This window comes from Temnothorax longispinosus, chromosome 4, assembly GCF_030848805.1.
Source record: "Temnothorax longispinosus isolate EJ_2023e chromosome 4, Tlon_JGU_v1, whole genome shotgun sequence".
Taxonomy (NCBI): domain Eukaryota; kingdom Metazoa; phylum Arthropoda; class Insecta; order Hymenoptera; family Formicidae; genus Temnothorax; species Temnothorax longispinosus.
In genome coordinates this window covers 2,569,057-2,593,079 of record NC_092361.1, presented here as the reverse complement: position 1 = coordinate 2,593,079, position 24,023 = coordinate 2,569,057, and the positions used below count along the sequence as shown (strand labels likewise).

Here is a 24,023-nt window from a genome sequence, read left to right as displayed (position 1 = left end):
TAGAGCGCACGAATGTAGTGATATTTAAAAAATACGGCAGATGTTGAGAAAATATGATTTATTTAGATAGCTTCAATGCCACTACATTGTGAGAATAGGATTACGTAAAAGACGAGATGATGTTTAATGCTCTTCATCACATACTGATGTGACTGTCAATAAATCAGCGGTGATTCGATTGAGTGCAAAAGATTATCGGCGCATGAAGGCCTTACATAATATCTGCATGGCGCCATGTTCTATTTCTAGCATCTTCATAATACTAAAAACTAAAATTGGTATACGAAAAATCCAATTTTTTTTCTATAAGCATTTTTAAAATCATTTTAAATAAATGCTATTGCTATACATAACACGTATAAGATAAAAGGTTATCAGTAATTAATGTTACACAAATCTTAATTTATAAAATATAATTTCTGCATTTTTTCTTATATATTTGACATGTATATTATGTGCATATGCAATATTTATATTCGATACATGTAAATGGTTTTAAGCTGGCGCTTATAACACGAAAAGTCGTCTGATGACTATCCGAGAGCGTTTAACGTCGTTTTTATATCTCGAGGAAAGACCTATACATTACTGTCAGATCTATGAATAGATACGCGGATTAACATGAACGACAGCGTGTAAACGACTCTTCCTCTATTTGTAACTCCTTTACATTCCATCTCCGTTGTTGCGCGTGCTTCGATAAGGCGCCACGTATCTAAATCGCGTGAATCACCGACCAGAATCTAAAGTGATGTTGCACAATGTGATTCGACCAAGGTGATTAACACCAGATGATCGTAATTATCTATTCATGTAAAGTTTTATGATTATGTTATTTTTATTTTATCATAATGTCGCGCATTTTTCTCGCTAATAACTAATCTTCTAATGATTTACAATTATATAAATAATAACGTTGCTTTCTCAATCCTTTTTTCGTAATAAATTCGTCTTACCAGAGATTGCATATCTATATATAAATTAGAATTATAGCGTGATTTCGAATATTATGAATATCTTGATCCAAAGATCTTGCATTCGTATTTATTCTGCTTATTTGAATAATACAATTATTTAAATATTTGGAGCTTTGACATAAATATCAGACTTTAGATATAACTTTGAATATAATGTCTTATCCAATATTTTTAACCAAAATTTTAATGAAAAAGATTTTATTTTAAATAAATAAGACGAGAAAGAAAAAAAGGAAAGCGATGTAAATCTGTCACATTTAATTATCAAGATCCGAAAACTTTATGGAAATATTTTTTGGGAGGGTGTAACGGATTTCTAAAATGTGTTTACTCTCAAGACAAATCGATTTAAATGGCCAAACGATTCATGATGAGGTCATTAGCGATGCGAATGCATGCACGACAATCCGGCAAAGTTAATCAGACGCAATGCTGGCCTCTCGTTGAAACGTTTAACACGCCTCGCATATTCAAGGTATCCCGCACGCGAGCGAGTGTTTGTAAGTAGATATTTATACACGCGCGCGTAAGACCGCGTGCGAGAGTGCCTCCAGGAGGCCACGCGTGACTTAATGCAGCGGTTTCGCATAATTCGTTCCAAGTATAGAAGGGCGTCACGGACGCGCTCGTTTCCTAGTTTTCGCATCACGCCAAATGTCATCATCATGTCGCATCTACATCTCGCGATTTGTCCATTCTTGAAGTATCAGTTAATTATCTGCTATCGGTCGGAGCCACCGAAGGCGAAAGTAACGAAGTTATCTTTGGAAGATGAGCCAAGATTGTAAAAAGCATTAAGTATAAGCGATTATAGATAAGTAAATTCAAGCATTGTTTTCCATTTTTTATGATATTTTATATAAAACATAGCCTACTCTTATTTTTTAACTCTTTGCATGACGTTAAAAATAAAAAATATAAATTTAAAAATAAAAAGAATGAATTAATCAAGTTCTTGCCCGAGATTCATAAATTACAACACAATTTCAATTTCAAATGTTGCCAAAATTATCAACGTTTTTATAATCTGCCGTACGTTAATTAACGTAATGCCTGAACGCATATAGGCACAAGGTACATCCTATCGCCGTCAGCTATATGTTTCGCGGCAGACGACGCGACGCGCCGAGCTTCTTTCACTATTCAATCATCTCCCCGAGTACGCCATTGAATTATTAACGAAAATTACGGCAAATGGAGTGTCCCGCCGTCGCAATTATTTACAACGTGCCGCGCTTTATCGCGGCGCCGCCGCCGCTGTCGCTGCTTAGGAACGGTAAAGACGGCTCTTCTCCACGCCGCTGAAGGTTAACAGCGTAATACTTGACACCCAGGTTTCTCTTTATCACGCAGCTTTGTCAGCGGCGATGGTGTTTCTGCGCCGCGTGTGGTATACACGCCGAGAGCTCGCTTATAGGTAACGGTCAACGTACTTTCGGTGCGCATATTATGTCGACTTAACTCCCGCGTATCTAACATTTTTTTATGATAAATCGAAACGATTAAAAAATTAATTTTAGATTATCTTGTGAAAATTAAAATAATATCACTTTTAATCTATAAAATTACGCATATGTAAACAACCGCGTCGTACTCTCATAGCCTTACGACAATTTCTTGATGAATTTTATTTGTTATCGCTCTGTCGAATTTAAGATAAAATAATTTGTTTTTATCTGCTATAAAGGATTAACTATAAGAATTAGGTATGAAGTATCATGCACGATATCGCACTAACGGCCGAGAGTAAAACAAGCGCGGTTGCGGATTCCGATGCGATAATTTAACCGAGTTGAATGTTATCCAAAGATAATATACGTAAGGCATGAGAATGAAATGGGAGAAAGTGCGACGGTGTGTTTCTCATCGTCGCCGCGGCCGTTATGAAGTGAGAAGAAAGAAACGTGCGCGCGCGCGCGCTACGCTGTGCTTTGAAAAACGTCTTTTTTGTTCTTGTAAGCGTGGTATTCAGGTCGGACGAGACTCGCCTTCCGCCTACGTCGAAGTTAATTGCAGGTGTTAATGTGGATTACGTACGGCGCCTGTGCATCTGCGCCGACCTGTACGTTTGTTCACGTGTGCAGGTGTGCTCCTGTACGGCGAACACATGCATATCGTGCATCCAGCGATCAAACTTTTTGCTCGTTTCTCCTTTTTGCCTTTTTCTTTCTGGGCGTCTTGATGTATGATACTTCGTCGTGGTTTAATTCGATTCTTTTTACTATATCTTTGAGAACAATAATTCGAATAACTGACGAGAAGAAGACGAAGAAGAATATGGATCACCGTGTACGAATGGTACATGAATTAGCATCATGCTTTAATTACGCTTTTAACAAGATAACGTAATCTGGAGTAATAGTTATTAATTTCATTTCTCTGTCGCGTCTTCTATATAAACTTAATCTTCCAAATTGTATTTATATATAATTTTTCCATGTGTAGGTACGTACATTATTCGCTCAATGTAGTTTCACATTAACCACGATTTCTTACTGACCTTCAATAACGTAATATTTCGGTCTTTGGATTATATAGCAAAATTATATTCTGTCTTCGTGTACATTTAGAAGATATTGCTTGAAAGTACGTCTGGTGCAGAAAGCCCGGTTATCTCGTTTAGAGCTGTGTCAGCTTCCGTAAGTTAGATAGACAATGCAGATGTGGCTGCACATTACTTATGAAGCAAGAAACGGCCGCAAGATCGACGTAACGATCGTTGCAAAAGTCTTTATTCTATATTTTTTTTTTATATATGTATAACATTTTTTCGTTAGATTCTGTATGTACGTAATAATTTTTTCTGCGTTGTTGGAGACTAAAAAGCAACAATTAGTTTCGCGCTTTAAGTTTGCACGGTCTAATTCGGTCAAGTAGACCCTAATTCACCAGCCTTCTAAAATGTACCGAGTAGCGCTAAAATGGTTAAATGGAAAGCTATCAAACCAGCGACGCTTTTTCTCTTTTTAATTTTAATTTCAGTAGCTGCAACGCGACCTACTTAAGCAGCTTAAAGAGAGCGATTATGAAACAATGAAATTAAATATTAACTCTAGTCTTGCTGAGCAGACGCCTCCTTTTAAAACTTATAATTGATGCTTATTGCAATGTCGATAAATCTGTCCGCTGTAAAAATAATATTGCAAGAAGAAGTATCTTTTTCGCAATGCTCCAATTCTTCTTCGAGCGGAACGATCAGCAAGCATTTATTATCGCATATAATGCATGCATGCTATCATCGACTAATCGCATTAGCTAAGCTTCATGCGCTAGAATCGCTCCGGTTTCCGCGATTATCCAACGAGAATATCGTGATCTGATATAAAAGGGGTGACGAGCCGAGGGATGATGGAATCGGAGGGAAGAGGCTCGAGATGACGACGCCCACCGCCGAGAAGAAACCGGTTGTGGCACCGTTATCTATTTCCAGCAATCTCGTCACACGCAATCGCCGAAAAAGTTCTCTCCTCCGGATTGTGGAGCGACGCTCTATAAATACGCGCTTACGAGACTGTGTAGACGTAAAATGTATACAAGTGTGCACATCCAACCGTGTGATCGTCTCGCATATGAACTCACTGCCGTCAATTAGTCAGCGACCATCTTATCGCGCCGGGTCGTTTCGATTCTTTTTCGCTTCGTCTCTCCGTCGTGAGGGGCGAAGTCTGCATGTCTTTTTATTCGCGTGCGCGACCGCGAATCAACGCGCCCAAGTAACACTTGGGTCACGTAGCCGCGATTACGGCTCGTTTGGTTTGTTTCGTGTGATTATCAGCATCTTAATTCGCCGGCGCGCAACCAATTAGTATTTAACTTCCTTCGTACGAATTTTTTTATTCAGATGCCTTCGCTATATATTTAAAATCCTTATTTTTGGATAATAAAATATTTTATTCTATACTTACATAAATAATATAAAGTTTATGACGTTATGTCGCATTTAAATTTAATTTAAATACATATAACACAGGATTGTATTAACTATTAACTCTCAATATAATTCGATATTTATCTTGTTTCTATCAATATAGAACTAATTGCTTTATTGTTATTGAAATTAATGATTTTATTATTATTTAATTACGTTTATTGTCGGTGTCGATCCTTTTACTCGCATATCTAAAGTTTGAAAAATTTCAATAACCCGATCTATTCGTTGAGCAACGCGATACGTGCGAAATCAGAAAATAGCAACGGGATTAAACGAGTTTTTTAATTAACGCGAATATAAATGTGAAAATTCGAAATTTCTGTCTCTCATTTTCGAACGATTTTCGTCGCTCGGGCCTGAAGACGATGATAATAATCGTGGGGCCACGAGAGGTAACGAGAATTTTATCCGCGTATGTTCAAATTGCATTCCTTTTATCTATTATCCGTCTCGATAAAAAAAATGTTTGAAGCTTGACTCCTTTTCGGCTGTCCGATGAATTAACGATTATCCTGAAGCCTCATAAATTTTATTTATTCACGGAAATAATCATGCGAGAACTAGAGAGCGGCTAAAACGGTGAATGTAAATTGTAAGTAAGATTTGACAGCGAAACGAAATAATTCATTACGGGAAGTGCACGGTATCTATAAATCGAGATTGCAAATACGCGTGAAATGCAGTCATTGCAGTCCGTTGGGGCTAATGCGATTTTCTGCATTTTGCTATAGTTGCGATTCAAAATTATATTTCTGCTCTCTACCTTTCCGCGAAACCATCAGCGAATCCGGGTATTCGACGAAGTGCAGTTTCAGTCGAAGTGTATAAGCGGGTAGATCATAAACGACAAATAGATTTTGGCAGTCAAAAAGCGGTTTCTAGAAAATCATGTTGCGGGAATAGAATAGGTGGGATAGAATTACGGTTATGTCAATATGCGATACGTATACAGAAATCATCGACCGAGCATCTCTATTTTTGACATATTGTCGGTTTTTCTCGAATCGCGGATCGACAAGTAGAATCTTATTGCGAAAAGTTTAAATCAATTATTGATTTATGCGTGCTAAAAATATAATACACGTATGTATTTGTGCTCGTTATATCACACTCAATTTATTAAATCAAATATTTGATGCAACAAGAATTATGACTGACAAAAGAAATATATTGCTTAAATAAATTTGCTTATCTGAAATTAATATAGATCTGTTCAGATTTATAGAAGTTTCACTCGACAAGAAAATCCGAAACTAACCATGTGCCATTTTACATGTGTCACATTTACATATCGCATCGACATATGTCATCTTTACTTGTCGAATTTTCAAAGCGAGAGGCTCATTGCTAAATTTAATTTCAGGGATTAAAAAAAATTAATTAAAAGTCAAAGAAAAAATTTTTTCCTGTTAAAGACCGACGTCTCAAGTTGAAAGCGCTATTATTGAACGCAGATTTCTAAGAACAATTATCATATATTTAGTTACGATCCTCACAGAAGATTACATCGGAACTTTTAACTTTTATGTGAATAACGCGGACCGCGCCTTTGTATGAATAATTCCGCGGTTTACGCCGGGCGGACAGGAAGTGTTTTACTCACACGCGGGTTACAAAACGGATCCGATTTTTTTCTTTCCACCTCTAGAATATCTTGTCTAACGCGGACGCTGCGAGATAAGTTTCCCACTCGCGACGCGATTTATATAGAAACTTGATGAGACGCGAGATGTATCTCCGCGAACCTACTACACAAATGTAGGTTACACTATTAGAAATTAATTGTACAAACGAATCGATCTATCTTGTCAGGCTATTCTTGCAAATCAACTCTGCGACTAACTGCTAATTAATTAATTATAAATTACGCGATTGTAACGCATGAAAGCGCATAGGAGAAGAGAAGTATATTTAGTACAAAAAAATAGCTTGTATTAAAAATACAGCATTTTAAAATTTTATAATCTATACAATTATAAGATAAAATCAAACATCATGTTAAAACGAGCGGGTGATTTATTTGCGCGATGTCGCTCTGTTGCAGCACGAACGAATCAAATCTAATCTTTGCGCTTTTGTAAATATCGATCAGATAAGACATTTCAATCGGAATTGGAATGTTTTATCGATAGTCATGCTTAAAGAAAGTGCGTTAGAGGATTCAAATTTGGGTGCACGATTTCTGCGCAACGCGGAGCGGACGTATGCGATAATGTAGTGAGGAAACGACCACGCATGACCCTGGCATTATGGCGAATTCTCGACACTCACTAATTTGGTCGATTCATCATTGCCTACAAATGGAATCGTATAGCTTCGTATCTCGTTTAGCCAGTTAAAACGCTTAACACGCTCATCTCAATTATTGCGTGTTATCTTTCCAAACGTATTAGCTTCAGTTTGGTAATTTGATAATATCTCTGATTGCCAGCTTGTGCCAAATAATTCATAGAAAACAAAGAATTAATATGTCTTTTAAAATTTAGTTACCTAATATTATTTCTACACGTTTGTCCTGACGATTTTTCAATCGATTCAACGAACAATCGTTGAAGCAACAAAAGATTTTAATTCAGGATCGTTTGAATCAAATATTTTCCTAAATTTGAAATAGAAGAAAGGAGGAAGTTCAATTTCTTATTTCTGCACTGCAAATATTTGATTATTCTTAAAAAGAGTCTGGAAAGAGGGTAAAAAAAGTTTTTTTTTATTCGTATCCAGTAGATATCCTACAAATTCATCGATGCATGTACAACTGTATAATATAATGTAATATAATGTGTATAACGACTCTTGATCTAACAATAAGAGACTACGCGATTCCGTTTCCTTTTCTTGAAGTATAATAGCGGTTCTTTCTATCGCGTTTACAGTAAGTTCTCGTTTTTTTTTCGCGAAAGATTTTGTCACACACGTGCGAAACACGCGTTGCCGATAAGGTGTAACGAACCGTAATCGTAGACGCAAGCGTGCTTCTCGTTCTTGACTTTGAGACCGGCCAACCAGCCAACTAACACAGCCGCTCATTTCTCTCCGTTGTATATAATGTCTCGTCGCGCTCAGGAAATTGCTCGAAAGGAAAGAGGAGGAAAGTCGACCGGTTTAGGCACGCGCCGGAATAACGACGCGCCGCGACGTCTTCTCGGACACATTATGTCATGCGGTCTGTTTGCCTTTTTTCACCCGCGGCTCGTTTCACCGCGGCCGTGGACCCGCGCCGCTCCTCCCGAAAACACCGTTTTACTCTTAACCCAGCGAGATCACCGACGAACGAATCGTTCGCTCGTCTCTTGCTCGACGGAGAAAACGAAAGGGCTATAGACCCGTTATTTTGTAGCTCGCTTCACGAGATTTCTCCGATGACGTGGATAAATTATTAGCCGAAGCAATTAACACTGTTGCAGCAATGCGTGAAACGATGCAGTATGCGACGCGATATTTAAATAAAACATATGCAAGGACACACGGAATTAGCAGGTTCGCTTGACTCTTCGGTTTATTTATTTTGTTTGATTTTACTTCTAAATAAATATAAATTTTAATTTAATATTTCTAAGTTTTAGTTTATCTTTTTGATTACTTTGATTATTTACTTATATAATATTTCTTTTAAAAAGATACATTTAAAATTATTTTTCTGTAATTCGCAATACCTGCTTAATTGCCGTGTAATCCTACTTGATTAATACATTAACGCCAAGACTCTTATTTCCTAAAATTAAATCCGCCTATCTTTCTTGGTTTATCGTATTCATTGCAAAATTGTTGAATATTCTATTATCGGAATGGCACGATGTCGCTGGACCGATGATGTCACGCGACGGTGACGTAAGGCGCAAACAGCACCAACACCATACATAAAACGCGACCATAAAATGCTAAAATATTAACGTAGCGACCGAATCACTAATCTTCTCACACTCGAGGTGCTGGAGCTCTTATTTTCCTCTTGATAGACGAGCGCAAGTATGATTCATGGATTACTTAAGCCGAATCTTCTATTTCTTTAAGGCCTACTGCGTCTAACGACCAACTTGTCGGAACATTTGCGATGATTAATATGATTAAAAGAGAAGAGATTTATCTTTGAAACCGATTGATAATAAGCTGCACCGAAAAGTAGTGCAGCTTATTTTTCTTACTTTTTTATATTTAGAACTATAAACATAATTTATTCATTGCTGGCTTGTCATATATTTTATAATTATTGTATTTCATAATTATCATTATAATTATTCATAATTATTATTTAAAAAAAACTACATTCTCGAAGTACATATGTATCTGCTACGGATCGCCTCATCTTTCATTAATTATTGCAAGATTACAGAGCTCCCTCGGCGCGCGTATCCTCGTGTGTGTTCCGCATAATCAATTCCCGATGAGTTCGGTAATGATCCGGCAGTTGAAGTGTTGCCCTGAAAATGTTAGAATAATTGACGCTTAATTGGAAACACGATACTGATACCGTTCGGCGTATTAGCTTCGTCTGCGAGGCGCGCGGTAATTTTAGGAGAATTACTGCATTACAGGGTTGTACGAATTACGAAACAGTATCTATGATTGAAATAGATACATGAAATCAGTCCTTAATCATTTTCGCATATCATATACAATTCTCATATAATATAAATTTTGTTCTAATCTATATCGCTATGTATTATACTTATCTACATGTGCAAATAAAAAATTATCTCATACAAAACCATTAAAATCTCGCAAATGAAAAAAAGAAATTGTGTCAGTAATCAGTAAATTTAAAAATAAATTGCCTTAAAAATAAAAAAGCTGTCTGACTTTATATTAACATATTTTTATTATATTTGATGTTTCACGCGAAATGTGGTTAAAATGTGGCAAAATGCATTAAACGACATAGATTTAACGCAGTCTATTGTTATTTTCGCTACGACTCTTTAGATTAAATGAAAGATATCACGACTTAAGACCGACAAGTAAATAATCGATGTGTGGTTTACTGAGTTGGAAAAAGTATACAAAGTTCACAGAAATATTATTATTAGGCTACCAAGATCTCGACCGAAAATGACATCTTTCATAATTAATTGTAAAATGCGTATTGATCCTGTTTTACTTGTTAGTCACATCTAAAACAAGATATTCTTTTTAATATTCACCGGTTATTGCGATAAATACTACCACAAGTCTCAGTGGTCGAATTGGAAAAGAAAAAATTTACACAGAAATATTAATATCATTGTACTAAGATCCAGTCCGACCGAAAATGGCATCTTTTCTAATTATAACATATCACGACTGTTATGTGCAGCTCAACGATCGCTTTTTATCTGGTTTGGAATATTTTTGGCAAATCTAGGATTCAATGTTATATGTAGAGTCTCCACTTACAAAAAAGCCGTGTAAGAGGTTTTATTGTTGACGCTTTTCCGCGATGCTGGCTGGTTCTCTCATTGCGCTTACTTCGTGACAGTTTTGTGTATCAAGGGATTAATAGTGTAATGTTATAGTAATATAGTATAATATTAAAGCTAAATAGCGCGCGCGTAGCGCGCGTCGAGTAAAAATAAAATTACTGTAAAAAAGGGAAGAATTCTTGTCGCACATCCCACCGCGTAGGAGAATACGCGTGCGTATTCATGTGCAAAGTCAATTGGAATGAGAGACGATCATCTGGCTTCGTCGGCGCCGACGCTGCATGATCACGCGGTCTTTTTCTCCTTCTTGTCGTGTCTCGTCTAAAAGCACCCTTTCTTTCTGCAGTGATGCTCGTCACCCAAAAAAAAATAAAAAGCGAATAAAAACGCGATCTTACTGAAGGGAAAATCTTTTACATTAATAACATCTATATAAATAATTATCCGACAATATATATATACTTTCGCAGAATGAGACTGCGCTTAATAATTTCGCTTCCGCTTTTGCGAATTTGGTGGTGCCGCTGGATACGTTCGGTCATTGAACTGTAAAAATTTGTCAATCTACTCAATTGAATGGGTTTCCGTTTAGCACATTTTTAAAAATGGACAACAGATTTATTTATCCATGTTATTTTCCTCTTGGTATTTGTATTTTTATCTCTAACATAAAAACGAGATATTTAATCCAAATTCTCTAGGAACTGTTGAAGCATTCGAATCGAAATAACTGGTGTCTCAAAATGCATGTTTCAATTTCAACATTAATGTCGAGTACGTACGAAATAAAATAATAATCAGGCGTGAATCTTCCGTTTACTTCAAAGTATATTTGTGAATACTGACTCACGTTTTCGCATGCTTTTTGCTATCATTGAAACGCTGCGAGGCGGACGACGCGACAGCTCAGAACATCGTTGTATTTTAATTGTATGCCACGCAAGTAGACGCGGATGTTCGCCGTTATAGTTACGTGCTTGTATAGAGTTAATAAAGTATGCCAAATTTGTTATTCCTCCTTTGTTATCGCAAAAAAAAAACGGATATCGATTTTCCATACAGATTCTACAATCTGTATGATTCTACAATCTATTCATATACAGATTCAACAACATATTCTGTATATTTCTACAATCTGTGCAATGTATTTATGTATTTTACATATTCGTTGTGTAGTGTCTGGTTTTGCCGAGACATATTTTGCGGTTAGGCTGTGATTCACGCGATGATCCAATGGTGGCCGCGTGCTAAATTAAACGGAATGATTTTCCGTTCGACAGCTCTCCGTGCTCTCGCTCTCGTGTGCGAAACTGAAATATAAAGCCCGTGACAACGCGAGAGGTAGGTTGGGAATTTGTCGCTCGGATGTTAGACAATGGATTATTAGAGCAGTTTCGGAGTATAAGCCACGGTTACTCCATGCAAGGGGGAGCGAAGTGGCGGTGAGGGTGGTCGAGAGGGCACTCGGCATTTACCCTCGCCGAGTCTACATTCGCCGCTCTTTTTCTGCGGCTGTTTACCTCATCGAAAGCGGGAAAACGGGGCAGTCCTCGTCACCTTTGAACACCGACGAACTTCTTTGTACATCACCCCGCGGAAACGTCTGCATATTGTTGCGAGATTTCCGACTTGAGCTCGTCCCTACAGAAGGATGAAAAGCTCGGCGACAATAATCGGGCTCGATATTTTGCGATTTTTGCCGAATCTGTTTCGAAATAATGTTTTCAGATAAGAAACACGTAATTAAAATTTTATACATAAATTATAGTAGTAAGAAAATAACAGTTACATTAATTATATAGCAAATACAATAAGCACAAAAAACGAGAAAAAAGCTACATTTATTATTCTAAACATATCCTGACAGCGGTTAAAAATGAGTAAAACTTTTATTTCAATGTTCAGTGGATGTATTGTATTTATACAAAATGTTATTTTTTAATGTTAGGAACATAAATGTTTTATAAAAGCAATTTTAAATATTATCCTTTTCGAAATAACTTTTTCGTTTATAACCTATTTCTTTTTTAACCGCAATCTTAATTCTCTAAATAGCTTTTTATTACTTTTTTTATTACTTTGTTCAATGTTTCCGTGCTTTTAAAATAAAAATGAAAAATATTCTTTCGTGCAATTTTAATAATGACTCTTTCTAGCTACTCTCTTTCTAACTATTTTTTACATTTCCAAAAATTGTATTGCTATTTAATAAACTGCAACTGTATTAATAAAAAGAACTAGTACAAATTTTATCCGAAAAATTAATCCGAAAAAATTTCAATTTTAAAACCGAGATTTTTATAATGGAATCCTTTAATAAACTTATTATATAATGGAATCCTTTAATGTGTTCATTAGTTATATCAATGTCAGCTATCACTGGCAATATCTAGCGTGCTTTGGCACCCACGCATATCAAGATACACATTCATGAATTGAAATGGCATAATTGCCTAAATTCCGTTCTAATGATATAATACGCCGTGCAAAATAGCGATAATTAATGCAAAGGTCAGTTCCATCAACGAGACATACATTCTCATCATCATAAAGACACCTTGACATTCATTCTAATTATCATAACTGCAATATTGTTTCGTCGTGAAACCACTTGAACGAATTTCAATTTATTAAAAGTACATCAGTCATTTTCAATAATTTCTACTAATGGATATTTCGCTTTCTGTCATTACAAATTCCACAATCTTTGTTTAATTCTTTACCTTTATTAAACGGTTTGCTTAGTTTGCATTAAAATTTATACCGAGCTTTCGACAAATGGCAAGAAAGACGTCTGAGAAATGTCGCGCTTATGAATTCTGTGAAAACTTTATAGCCATATTAAATTCAATAGGCATCTATCACAACTATTCAGTTTCCTACATTAATATTATATGTTTAAATGCCAAATTTTATTAGCTGATAGCAGCAATAATTTTATAATTTTGAGGAGAAACAGATACACTCGACATACATTAATATCCATCCGTTTTGATGAATCCTAATTAATTGTTATTATATGATTATTATCTATCATTATTTAATTATTAAGGGTTGAGATATTTTTAAAATACTTTGAACAAATTTTTCGCGTGACAACCAACGAGAAAAACGAATGGGCACTATCGAGTTTCGGCACCAATTTCCGTGAACTGGCTATTGCATACGGATGCATCCTACTTGCATTAAGCTGATACCCACGATTGAATTACATACGATAATTGCGGGTCGATATTGAATTTCGGCGAAACCGAACGCTAATGTGTAATTTTCTGGCCTTGAGGAAGTTTGAGTGTGCTTCGCTGGAAAATGCGTATGGATTTCTCGTAGTTATTACACGTGGAGATAAAAGGATTATTTTCTTTCATCATGTTCTAATCCCTTAGATCGCGTTAAGATGTTCTATTACCACTGTTATATTTTTTGTAACTTATAAATTTTGTTTTTCCAATTTAACGTTAACTTTCCAAGAAGATGTCGGATCTTCTCTTTATATACTCTTCATATCGATCGAACTATTTTCTGCTGTAACTATATTTTCTGCCGCAAGTTTACGGAAAACGATACGCGTAATGCTAACTAAATGCCGTAATCGCGCGGTTTCTTATGCGGTAACGCAAAAACAAACGTTTAGCGGCAAGCGGAAATCAAGCAGAGGCGTATCCGGATTTCTCCCCGCGCGCGTAATCTGCAACGTGTCGCGCCAAAAATGTGGTCGGCCATCAAGGTTGCGGCGCTCCGCAATGTATCCGTTGTGAAAGCTCGACGCGGGGTAACCGAAATGAGAAGATCGAGACGAAGTTGACGACGATTGTGACGTGGAGTGAAATGTAGCCTAGGCCGGGTTCTCCGTGAGTTCCGTCATTCTCGCGGTGGCGCGAAGCCACGGGCGTTTATTATTAGCGCGATGACGAATTCTGTCGCACAATGCGTTTCGACAACAATGTATCCGCTGCCGCATACATTTATCGCAGCTGTAAACCCCCTTTATGTAACTTGGGGTTACCTAGAGACTTCCTATATATGGGACACTGTAATCGCGTCTCATAACGATATCGTTGATTGCTGCCAAACTGATCGAAACCAATCGATCGGCATCAGCTTATCTGCGATACGATTGTCTCGAGTTATGGGGGAAAAGTGGAGACCCTAACCAGCCAGGGGATCAAAGCCCGACTGATGAAGAGGCTACTTCTGAAGTTCTTCCCGACGCGCGCACCGTTCCAGTTTCCCCAGTTGATCTATTCTCGATCCGCGCGCCCGACGGAAATGGGCTCCTCGGGGAATTGTTTGCTTTTGCCAAACAAAACGGCCACACGGCTTCTATCCACGACGATATACGAATACCAGACTCGACGGGGAACAGTGCCCTCCTTGTGTACGCGCCTATGCATTCAACCCGAAAATCTTAAAGATTCGTCCTGCGTCCGTATTAGCAGGTGCGATTTATGTTCGGCGAACGAATATCCAATAGATTTTAGCATCATTATTACCAGAATGTATCCCGTAGTTTTTGGTTAAAGCTCTTTTTTGTGCCCATATTTAGCAATAATTCTTAAACGCTAATAAAGAAGAAGAATCTAGCGACACAAGAGAATTTATCACAACTATTTATCTCGACTTTGAACACAACTTATTTTTGACTTTGTAAAACTTTTTTATGCTTATAATATTCCTCGTTCTTCAATTAAATCTCTTATTTGACTCGACTGATTATTACACGTGTTAAGTACAGCTTTTTTAACATACGTATTTGTAGAGCGGGAAAACAAGCGGTGCCGTACAATACGTCTGCGTCGGCATAAAATATGTTTTGAAACATTTTGAAGTACATCGAAACCCTCTCACGCTCTCGCGACCTCTCGATCGCCTGATATTCATTTTCGAATGTTTGCGGAGGTTTAGCCGCTCGCTTCTTACAGCACATTTTGCGCGCTGGAGCCGGCCGCGAGAGATCGCGAAACGCTCCAGACATTATTTTCACTGAAAGCATACACGAACGCCCGACAAAACACACATCGCCGATACAATCGTCCATGCTGCGGGCAGCTACCATCGATTAGATTCGTCGACGAATTGCACGTCGACGTTCGTGGCGAACTCAAACGCAGGTTGGAACATTATTTAACGAAATCCGTATCGTTACGGAAAGCGGCAGAAAACCATAGAACGAATATTTCAATAGAGCCATGTAATAGTGCCATCGAAACGTTAAAGGGTTGGAAATATAAGAAACTACCTTTATTTGATTTCGAAGTACTGTTTATTTCAATTATACTTTTATCTCAATTATGTAACACCTGTTCAATAATTATTACGGTATACAAAACACAGACTTATATTAATTAAATAAATTTTAACGTATAAATCGATACCTATTTTAGTAATCCTTTTGAAAATTTATTGCATGCTTACGTCAATTGCAAAATGAAAAATTGCAAAAATATATCACTATCAGCATTCTCACTTGAATTATTCATTCGAGACGCGATTAATTTTGCGGATTGCAAAACATGATCGCCGCAACTTCTCCCGCAGGTCACACGATAGAACTCACATTTGATAAATCAGCCCCACGAATGTATTATCAATACTGGGAATTTCGGAACTAAAACGTCGCCGGGGCGATTAAATATTACGGAGCTAGTGACAGTGAAGAAATAGAAAAGATAATTGATCGATTAATTGATAAAATATCTCTCGATTATTTTATCACAGTCATGCGAGAAAGCCTTTGGCGTTCTAATAAAAGTTGCGCGAACATTGTGCTTCGATTAAGATTAAGACGAGTACGCGGACTTGCGAAATCATTTGATGCGATTATCGCGCATCTTCAAGGTTCGCCGAGACAAATGTAAAGCGAGCGCAGTTGCCGCCGGGGATATCTCGCGAGGCGTGCAGGCGCGCGGACCCGGCGAGAGAGCACGTGCGATGACTATGCTCTATCGGTGCATCGCGGTTTAACGACTTAATAGAGTTAATGACCGTCGGATCTCGACTATCCTTAGAGGCCGGGGCAAACAAAAACGTGGGACGTGTTGCGTAAGCTAATTCACGTGAGAGCGGCCCGATGATCGACGGGCGGCCACCGCCGATTGATTTCTCACCGACACTGAGATTCGTCGGCACGCATTAAGAGCCGACTCCCGACTCTTTTTCACCTCACTTCCATAATTATCTGTCTCATTAGTTATGATGGGATGGACGTAGACGCTCGCTTGGTCTCGCCAGCGAGATTTATGTACAGGATGTTCTGAAATCGACAGAAATCGACGCACTTTCTCTCTGGAAATTTGACGTCTGCTACTTTTTTATTACTATTTTGATGTCTTATTTTTGCTACTGCTTTTCATATATAGATATATGTATATAGAAACATTTTAACGATTAAATATTAAATTAAAATTCTATTTGAATCTATCCGAAATTAAGTAAGAAATAATATTTGATATATAGCTGTTTTTGGTTTTGGTTTTTTGTAGTCTTCACTTTATCGTGAATTATTTTGATGTCAAAATTATAACTGCTTTATCTACAAAAGTCGACTAATTTTGTAAGAAATTATTATTACTTTTCACCAATTCTAGGACAATATGTACGCTATTTAAATATAGTTATATTTAACAGATTTACGTCATAGCAGTTATAATTTGAAGTTAACTGTGACAGTCAAGAGTTAAACCTTGGGAAACAAATCTCTGTAAATACAGTCGAGCTAGTCGTCATGCAATTTACACCCCTCGCGAGTAGCTGGGGTGACACTTAACGCGCCTCTTTATAGGGGAACGGGTGCGCGGCAGATCGTAACAGACGACACGAGCGTTGGGGCGGTAAGTGGTAAGTGGAGTTCCGTAATTTGTTGAGACCACGCTACTCCGTCGCTTCGGGTTTCATCGCTCGTGACGCCGCAGGAAAAACGGGGAGAAACTGCTTGAAAAATGAGAGTAAATAAAGGATGGCGGATATCGATGAATCAGACCGAAAAAGATTTCGATTCTATTGTTGCTGAAAATGTGTTTTATTAGAGGTAAACTAATTTACCTTTTTGTTTGAATATAAAATATTAATATAATTAAAGACATGGTTATGTCGTGTAAAAAAAAGCTTACAAAGTAAAAGCTTGTAAAAGGAATAAAAAAGATATTATTATGCAATTTTGGCAATAACATGAAATTATGCAATAATTTAACACATTTTTATTTTTATTTATAGTTTTGCAATACAATTATATAAAATAAGTTAAATTTTTTCGATGGAAAGAATGCCGTAAATGTCAGAATATTATTTAGATAATTTGATGAAATAAAATTTAGAAATGAGATCAAATTCATTATAAAAATTAATCTCTTCGAATCGTTTAAATGACAGATAAGTATTAATATTAATACTTTGTTACTTTTAGTTTTAATAAGAGTTATTGGCCTATATATCGAGAAAAATCTATAAACACCTTAAAAAAGAGTAATACGGCATATAGTGTGCACACATAATAACGAAGACAGTCTGAGTGAGGAAATTTGATTTCCTCTTTAATTTTATGTTGACACATTTCTTTAACGTTCCGTTAAGACTTTTTTTCAATAAATCAGCATTAACTAAAAGTCTGATACACGTTCGCTTGTGATAAACACAATCATGTGTTATATCCTCGTATTTATTTCTAAAATTAACAGAGGTATAGGTAACTTTAAAATCACATTTACAAATAATTCACGATGTTTCAAGCATGCGGACGACCAGACAGATCGATTTTAATTTGTAACAACATTTATATCGAGTTTCAGCGGATATTTTGCGATTATCCGCGTTATATCGACACGCCGAGGATTTACGGTATAAGAATTGATAAGAAGAGATGGCTCTTTCACATAGGGGGAAAAAAATTGTGGAAGAATTGATATCTTGTTATTCGAAATCCTTCTCGCGGAGGGGCTGTCGGTGAGACTGGCTCTCCCCGAAAACTGGTTAATGCGCTTTTTCCGGTGCCGGAGGTTGACGTGCGAGTGGCAGACCGCAGCCCGCGGCTCCGTCGGCCGTTGTGAGAGTCGGACGTCGCGTTCTCCTCGGGAAATCGGACCGAGATGATTTCCGCAATTTCGCGGCCGTGGCCAAGAGAGGATTGAGGTATTTGGCCGAGCTGGAATTATTTGGCCGTACCGTTTCTGAAAACGTGGGGGATATGAAGGTTCATATAAGATCATCTCCACTTCGACGGCGCCCGCACCTCCAGCGAATACGTCGGTGTTAAGAATTAAAAGCACGTTCTTTGTTAACACCCTCTCGTACACACGAATTTTAGTTCATCCTGCTTGTCTCTATCAAGTACAATATATCAGGCTACAATATATCAGATTTGTATTTTTATGCATGCGAGGTGTCTCTCTCATACAATTCTTCATTTCACTTACCTATCCCTGCATTTCTTCATTCTCAATCTGTTACAATTGATTTGTAAATGAAAAAATTATCATTATTATTGCATTTATACAAACGTAGCAAAAGCTTATGTAATTATTGCGAATTTTTTTACAGAATATAATGTTCTTTCTATCGAAACTAACTTTACTTTAATGGTTTAATTTTAATAATAAGAATTTTTCTTTCAAGTAGTCAAGGTATCATGCAATCATTTGTCATATGATATTCCGTGTTATTTAGCCATTTGCTTGTCTCTTTCGGGTCGAATGACTCGTTTCTCCTGCAAGAAGCTATTAAAATGCAAAGGCAAGGTAGGAGGGACACCTTCTCTCCTGTCCTTGCATCCTGGACGCAGATTCGGCGGGCGTGTGTGATCCTCCTTAGTATTCCGCGCGACGCCGCTCTTCTTTTTCGCACCACGATGCCACCTTTTTCCCCATCTTCTTCTCCCTCTCCCCTCAAGCCCGCCACCCCTTTATTCCACTCCATGTAACATGTTCTTCGCATTAATATAGCACGGCTTAAGACAAAGGACGATCGACCGACGTCTCTCGCCCTTCTCTCACCTTCGTCCTTCTCTCCATCTCTTCTCTCCTCCCGTTTTTATCGACTCGCTCTTCCTCGTGTCATATCGCCGTCCTTTTTCGCGCGTCCTGGAGAACACGAAAGACTGGACGTATATATTCGTTAAGTCAAAGCCCCGGGAGAAGTCCCTCAAATTGGGAGGATTTCTTCGTTCCGACCTGCCTGCCTGCCTGCCTGGCCTGCTTGCCTGCTTGCCTGCCTGCCTTACGCGAGACGTGCTGGATCTTGACCTTTGAACACATCTCTTCTTTTTTCTCAGGACGTATATTCTTCGCTAGTAAATCATACGAAGCCGTCCTATATGGACGGTCGCGACTTTTGCAGTCAGTTCAGTGAAGCGGAATGATTAGTGGCCGCCTTATATCAATCATATTAGTAATTGTAACGTTACGACAATTGTATTAATAATTATTATTAATAATTACATTTATCTCTCGTGAAGACTATGAAGAGGTTGTTATAGAACTTATGTTATCAGGATCGTTCTATGCATGTAATTTCTCTCTGTTCTCTCTACTAGAATATTAAAATTTAAAACAGTTAATCTTTTGCTTTTGACGTAACACGTATTAAAAATACTGCAATGAATAAATTACGGAATGATATTAAAGTACGTATCCCGTTTTTCCTTGTATTATTTTATTGTTAGATAACAGTATATTACATTATGGTATATAATAAAAGAAAATTAATATTATATACGAAGATTATATACTTAAAATAAATTAGTGTATTTGACTCTCGTGTATAGAAAGAAGAAACAAGCTCTTCTATGCTTGCGATAATAAATAATTTTTTAGATTTTTCTCTGTTAATCACAATAATGTTCAATTTTTCGAGCTAAAAATTTACAACAGGTCACTGATTATCTGCAGTACGCTTTGACCTGTAGATTGCAAACGCTCCGATTATAAGACATATCTACGAGGCACATATGAGGAAAAATGTTATGTGATGCTCACATTCATTCGCGTGAGCACGGTTATTAATTGACACAATTGATGAAATAAAAACGAGAATGCATGGCACCGTGGAAAAAATCTCTGTTAATTACATGAATTGATCAGTAGGTCGCTATTCGTTGAGAGAGAAAGAGAAAGAGAAAATTCTGGCTTCTTACATTTTTCAGAGTTCGGGTCGAGATTATCGTAAATTAATTTAATGTGGATACAAGTTTCTTCATCGCAGTTTGTGAATTACTTGGAGTTTCTGAGTTCTTGTTCCAAGCCAGGAGTTGTTTAACGCTCAATATTATACCGATTCTTTATTAATAATAAACACTAATTTTCTCTCTCAGACGCGCTATGGGAATCGGAATCTATTCGGAACGTCTCAGTTATCGCGATATTGTGGCGGAAATTGTAATTCTCCCCTTTTCAAATACGCTATCTCTGTTATCGGCGCGATTATGTAAAAAAGTCTTTTGGCTGGAGCCAGTTGAAGGCATCGCGTACAAAAGATATATATCTGTTATCTCGTGCGCACGTCACTTGAGTAGAGTGTGAGCAAACGAAGATAGCCTACATACGACGCGGTTCGGTAACATACGGGCAATTCAGAATTGCATCAATGAGAGGAGAAGCTAGCGGTGAAAGTGCCGCTGCTTCACGGAGACGCTTATCGGTTCTTATCGGAGCGCGGAGCGCCGCGTGCCCAGCGATGTAAAAATCTGCGGCATTCCGGTGAACACCCAAAAACTGGGCAAAGGAATACAAAAATGTTTCTTATATTTAATATTACATATAATTATACATGCGCAATTAAATAGTCTTTCCGAAAATTCGCGCATTTTCACGTTTGTTACCGATTTCTGTGTGATTCCTCGTATACATTACCTTGTATAGTCATCGGCGCTCCGCATATTCCGCTCCGTGCAGTTTGACCCGACCGCATATGGCAACGAAAGTTTTCGCGTAATTGCGAAATACCCCATCGCGCCGAGTCATTCCAACCCGTTGCGTCGAATCACCAAGGTGAGGTGAGGCTCATTAAGAGCAAGAAAGAAAGGAAGAAAGGAAGGGGGAAAAAAATGAAAACGAGAAGGTTGACCGAGTATCTTACGTCTCCGTCGCGTCTTCGGCAACTTTGCCATCCTAAAGCCCTCCGAAGTTCTCCGCGGTCCCGTTCGACGCAGGACGAATTTCCTACGGTTACTTAACCTGCGGCAACACGTATTTCCCATGCATTTTAAGGATTTCGGACTATAGGGGCGGTGTTTTGTCGAAGTATGAGCACGTAGTTGCCGTGAAAGGATCATAGAGTGGACTTAGCTGCGGAATCCCGTGTAAAACTTGCCCGGAATAACAAAGTTCCGCGTCTCGAGGTGCACCCGATGCTCCGCGTCCCCCTCCCTCCTACCCTCCCTCCCTCATTCGCGGTCAGACTCTTTATTTTTCGCGAACAGCCCCATTATGACGTCCGACCTCGATTTTATATTCTCATTAGCGCTTCGTAACCGTGCAACAACGAACTCCCGTGCCCAATGCAGAAAACGGAGTAGTGAAACATAACAAGATAAACGAGAAACATAATACGAGATATTTTTGAAACATTAAGTATCCAATCCAAATCGTGAAGGGGAAAGATTGAGAAAAAAGTTTGAATCTTTACTTATTGTTAGTTAAATATGTAAAATACGATTAAAATATGTATAATATTTGATTTAACATCTTATCTCGTTTTTTATATACAGATGACCTTATTCGATCATGTTTCACCGATATTGAAATTATTAGAGTCCCAGGATGCGGCCCAGAATACCTGGCTCTTTTCCAATAATCTTTCGAAATTATTGAAATCTATGCTTTCATAATAGCCGACAACGATAAATGCACGAAACGCTGTCATTTAAGGATGTTTTACGTATAGCTATATATATGTATATAGTATAATTTTGTTTTCTTGATTAAGCAGTGTAAAGCTAGTCTCAGAAATTATTCATAAACAATGTTATCATTGGGACAGAAAAAGCGTAAAAGTCGCAATTGTGTCCCATTTTTGTACTTGATATTGTTTAAATAAATCATTAAAAAATTGAAAAAAAATATTAACAGAAAAACTTAAAAAACCGTAATTGCAATTCTCGATGTCATAGAAGTGTACCATAAAAATTTCATTCATTTTTACTGTACAGGAGCAGAGATACATATTATGATATTTACATGGGAAGTATATATCAATTATATCATTTCTGTAACTTTTAAAGCAAATATCTCAGAAACGGGCCAGACAGTCGATCGCAAATTTAATACAGGTTTTTGGGGTATATAAGTGCACAATCTCTGTAAATTTCAGCTTCATCCCTCTCTTTTGACATGAGCGATATACATCCTTAAAGGATAGCTTAGATGCGAAATTGTCCATAATAAAACTGCGTTGCGAACAATGCGCCAGCTGTTTTCTGGCAGGATGCGCGCCGCGCATCGCGGTCGTTATCACGATCTAAAATGGTCCCGCGCACTCGCGCAGTGCGTTTTATCTGCGTCCCCGCTAAGCCCGGACTTCCGCAATTTCGAAACAACAAACGCGTCGGGCGTTGTCGCGTTCTTGACTCGTGTGCTCGTGACTTTTAACGCATTCGCAAATATTGTTGGAGCGCAAACGATTAAAAAAAATTAATTATTACAGAACTGCAGTAACGATATATCTGCTGCGTCGCGTGTTTCTTCGTGACGCGATGACGCTTTTGATCTGCGGAAAAGGCATCGGACCGCTTCGGTTGGAACAAACGTTTGGGTCGTCTCGAACGCGAATTAATAAACGTGCCGCGCCGTGTCGTTAGCCCCGTTAAAACCGAGTTCAAAGTTACGTAACACATACGCGTCGTTACAGCTCGGCACTCGTGTTTCGACGACGTGTGCACGCACGTACGAGCGAATGCGGCGCGCGCGCGCGCGACCGTCGGATGCTGCACGCGAATCTTTTAAGTGACTCCCGGCGCGGCGCGGCGTGTAAATACGCCACCGTAATAATACGTCTCGGTCCTCGGCGCGATTTAAGCTTCATTACCGGTGCACGAGCCCCCGTTTCGCGCCCATGGAAAAAGACACGACATTTCCGCTCGCGTGTTGCAGTGTATTTTATGCGCGCGTGCATACATATATGTATACGCCGCGTCGGAAACGGACACCTGTCTCGTTTGTCTGATGCGGAAAGCGTTCATTGAAAAGAAATCGACGCTGACGCATCTCAATAAATTTTAATCTCTTATTCTTTTAACATGATATAAGAAGAAATCAACTTTAATTTATTTTAAATTTTGATTAAATGAAGAAAATATTAAATTCTTGTAAGAGAGAAAGAGATAAAAATCGACTGAATTTTTTTATATCAAAAGGAGAAGGATTATAAATTAAAAAATAAATTGAAATATTAAAAGTTAATCTCGTAATTTCGAGGATTAGGAAATTTTAGAGGAAACGACTTTTCATTAATTTCATTGATTAAGATTAACTGTCGCTCGCGAATGTGCGAATATGCGAATGGACCGACGAAAGAATTTATTCGCAACGCGAATAAATAAGAATGTTCGTTAATCGATCGTCGCCTTCTTTCCATTCGTACGTAAGAAACGCACGTACTTAGGGTGTCTCACCACGCCGGTATACGGTGTATTATTCATACTATGTTGTAACGGCAGTGCGCTTGCATAACCGGGCGGGTTATACGTAGCCCAGGATCGTCAGGATTCGCCCATAACGATACGTTATTCCGGTT

General features: G+C 38.0%; 1 protein-coding gene across 26 annotated transcripts in view; it reads left to right on the top strand.

The window, feature by feature from the left end:
- Trol (terribly reduced optic lobes) overlaps positions 1-24,023 on the top strand; it is a 155,335-nt gene that overhangs the window by 24,648 nt on the left and 106,664 nt on the right. The gene's annotated exons all lie outside the window — the stretch shown is intronic.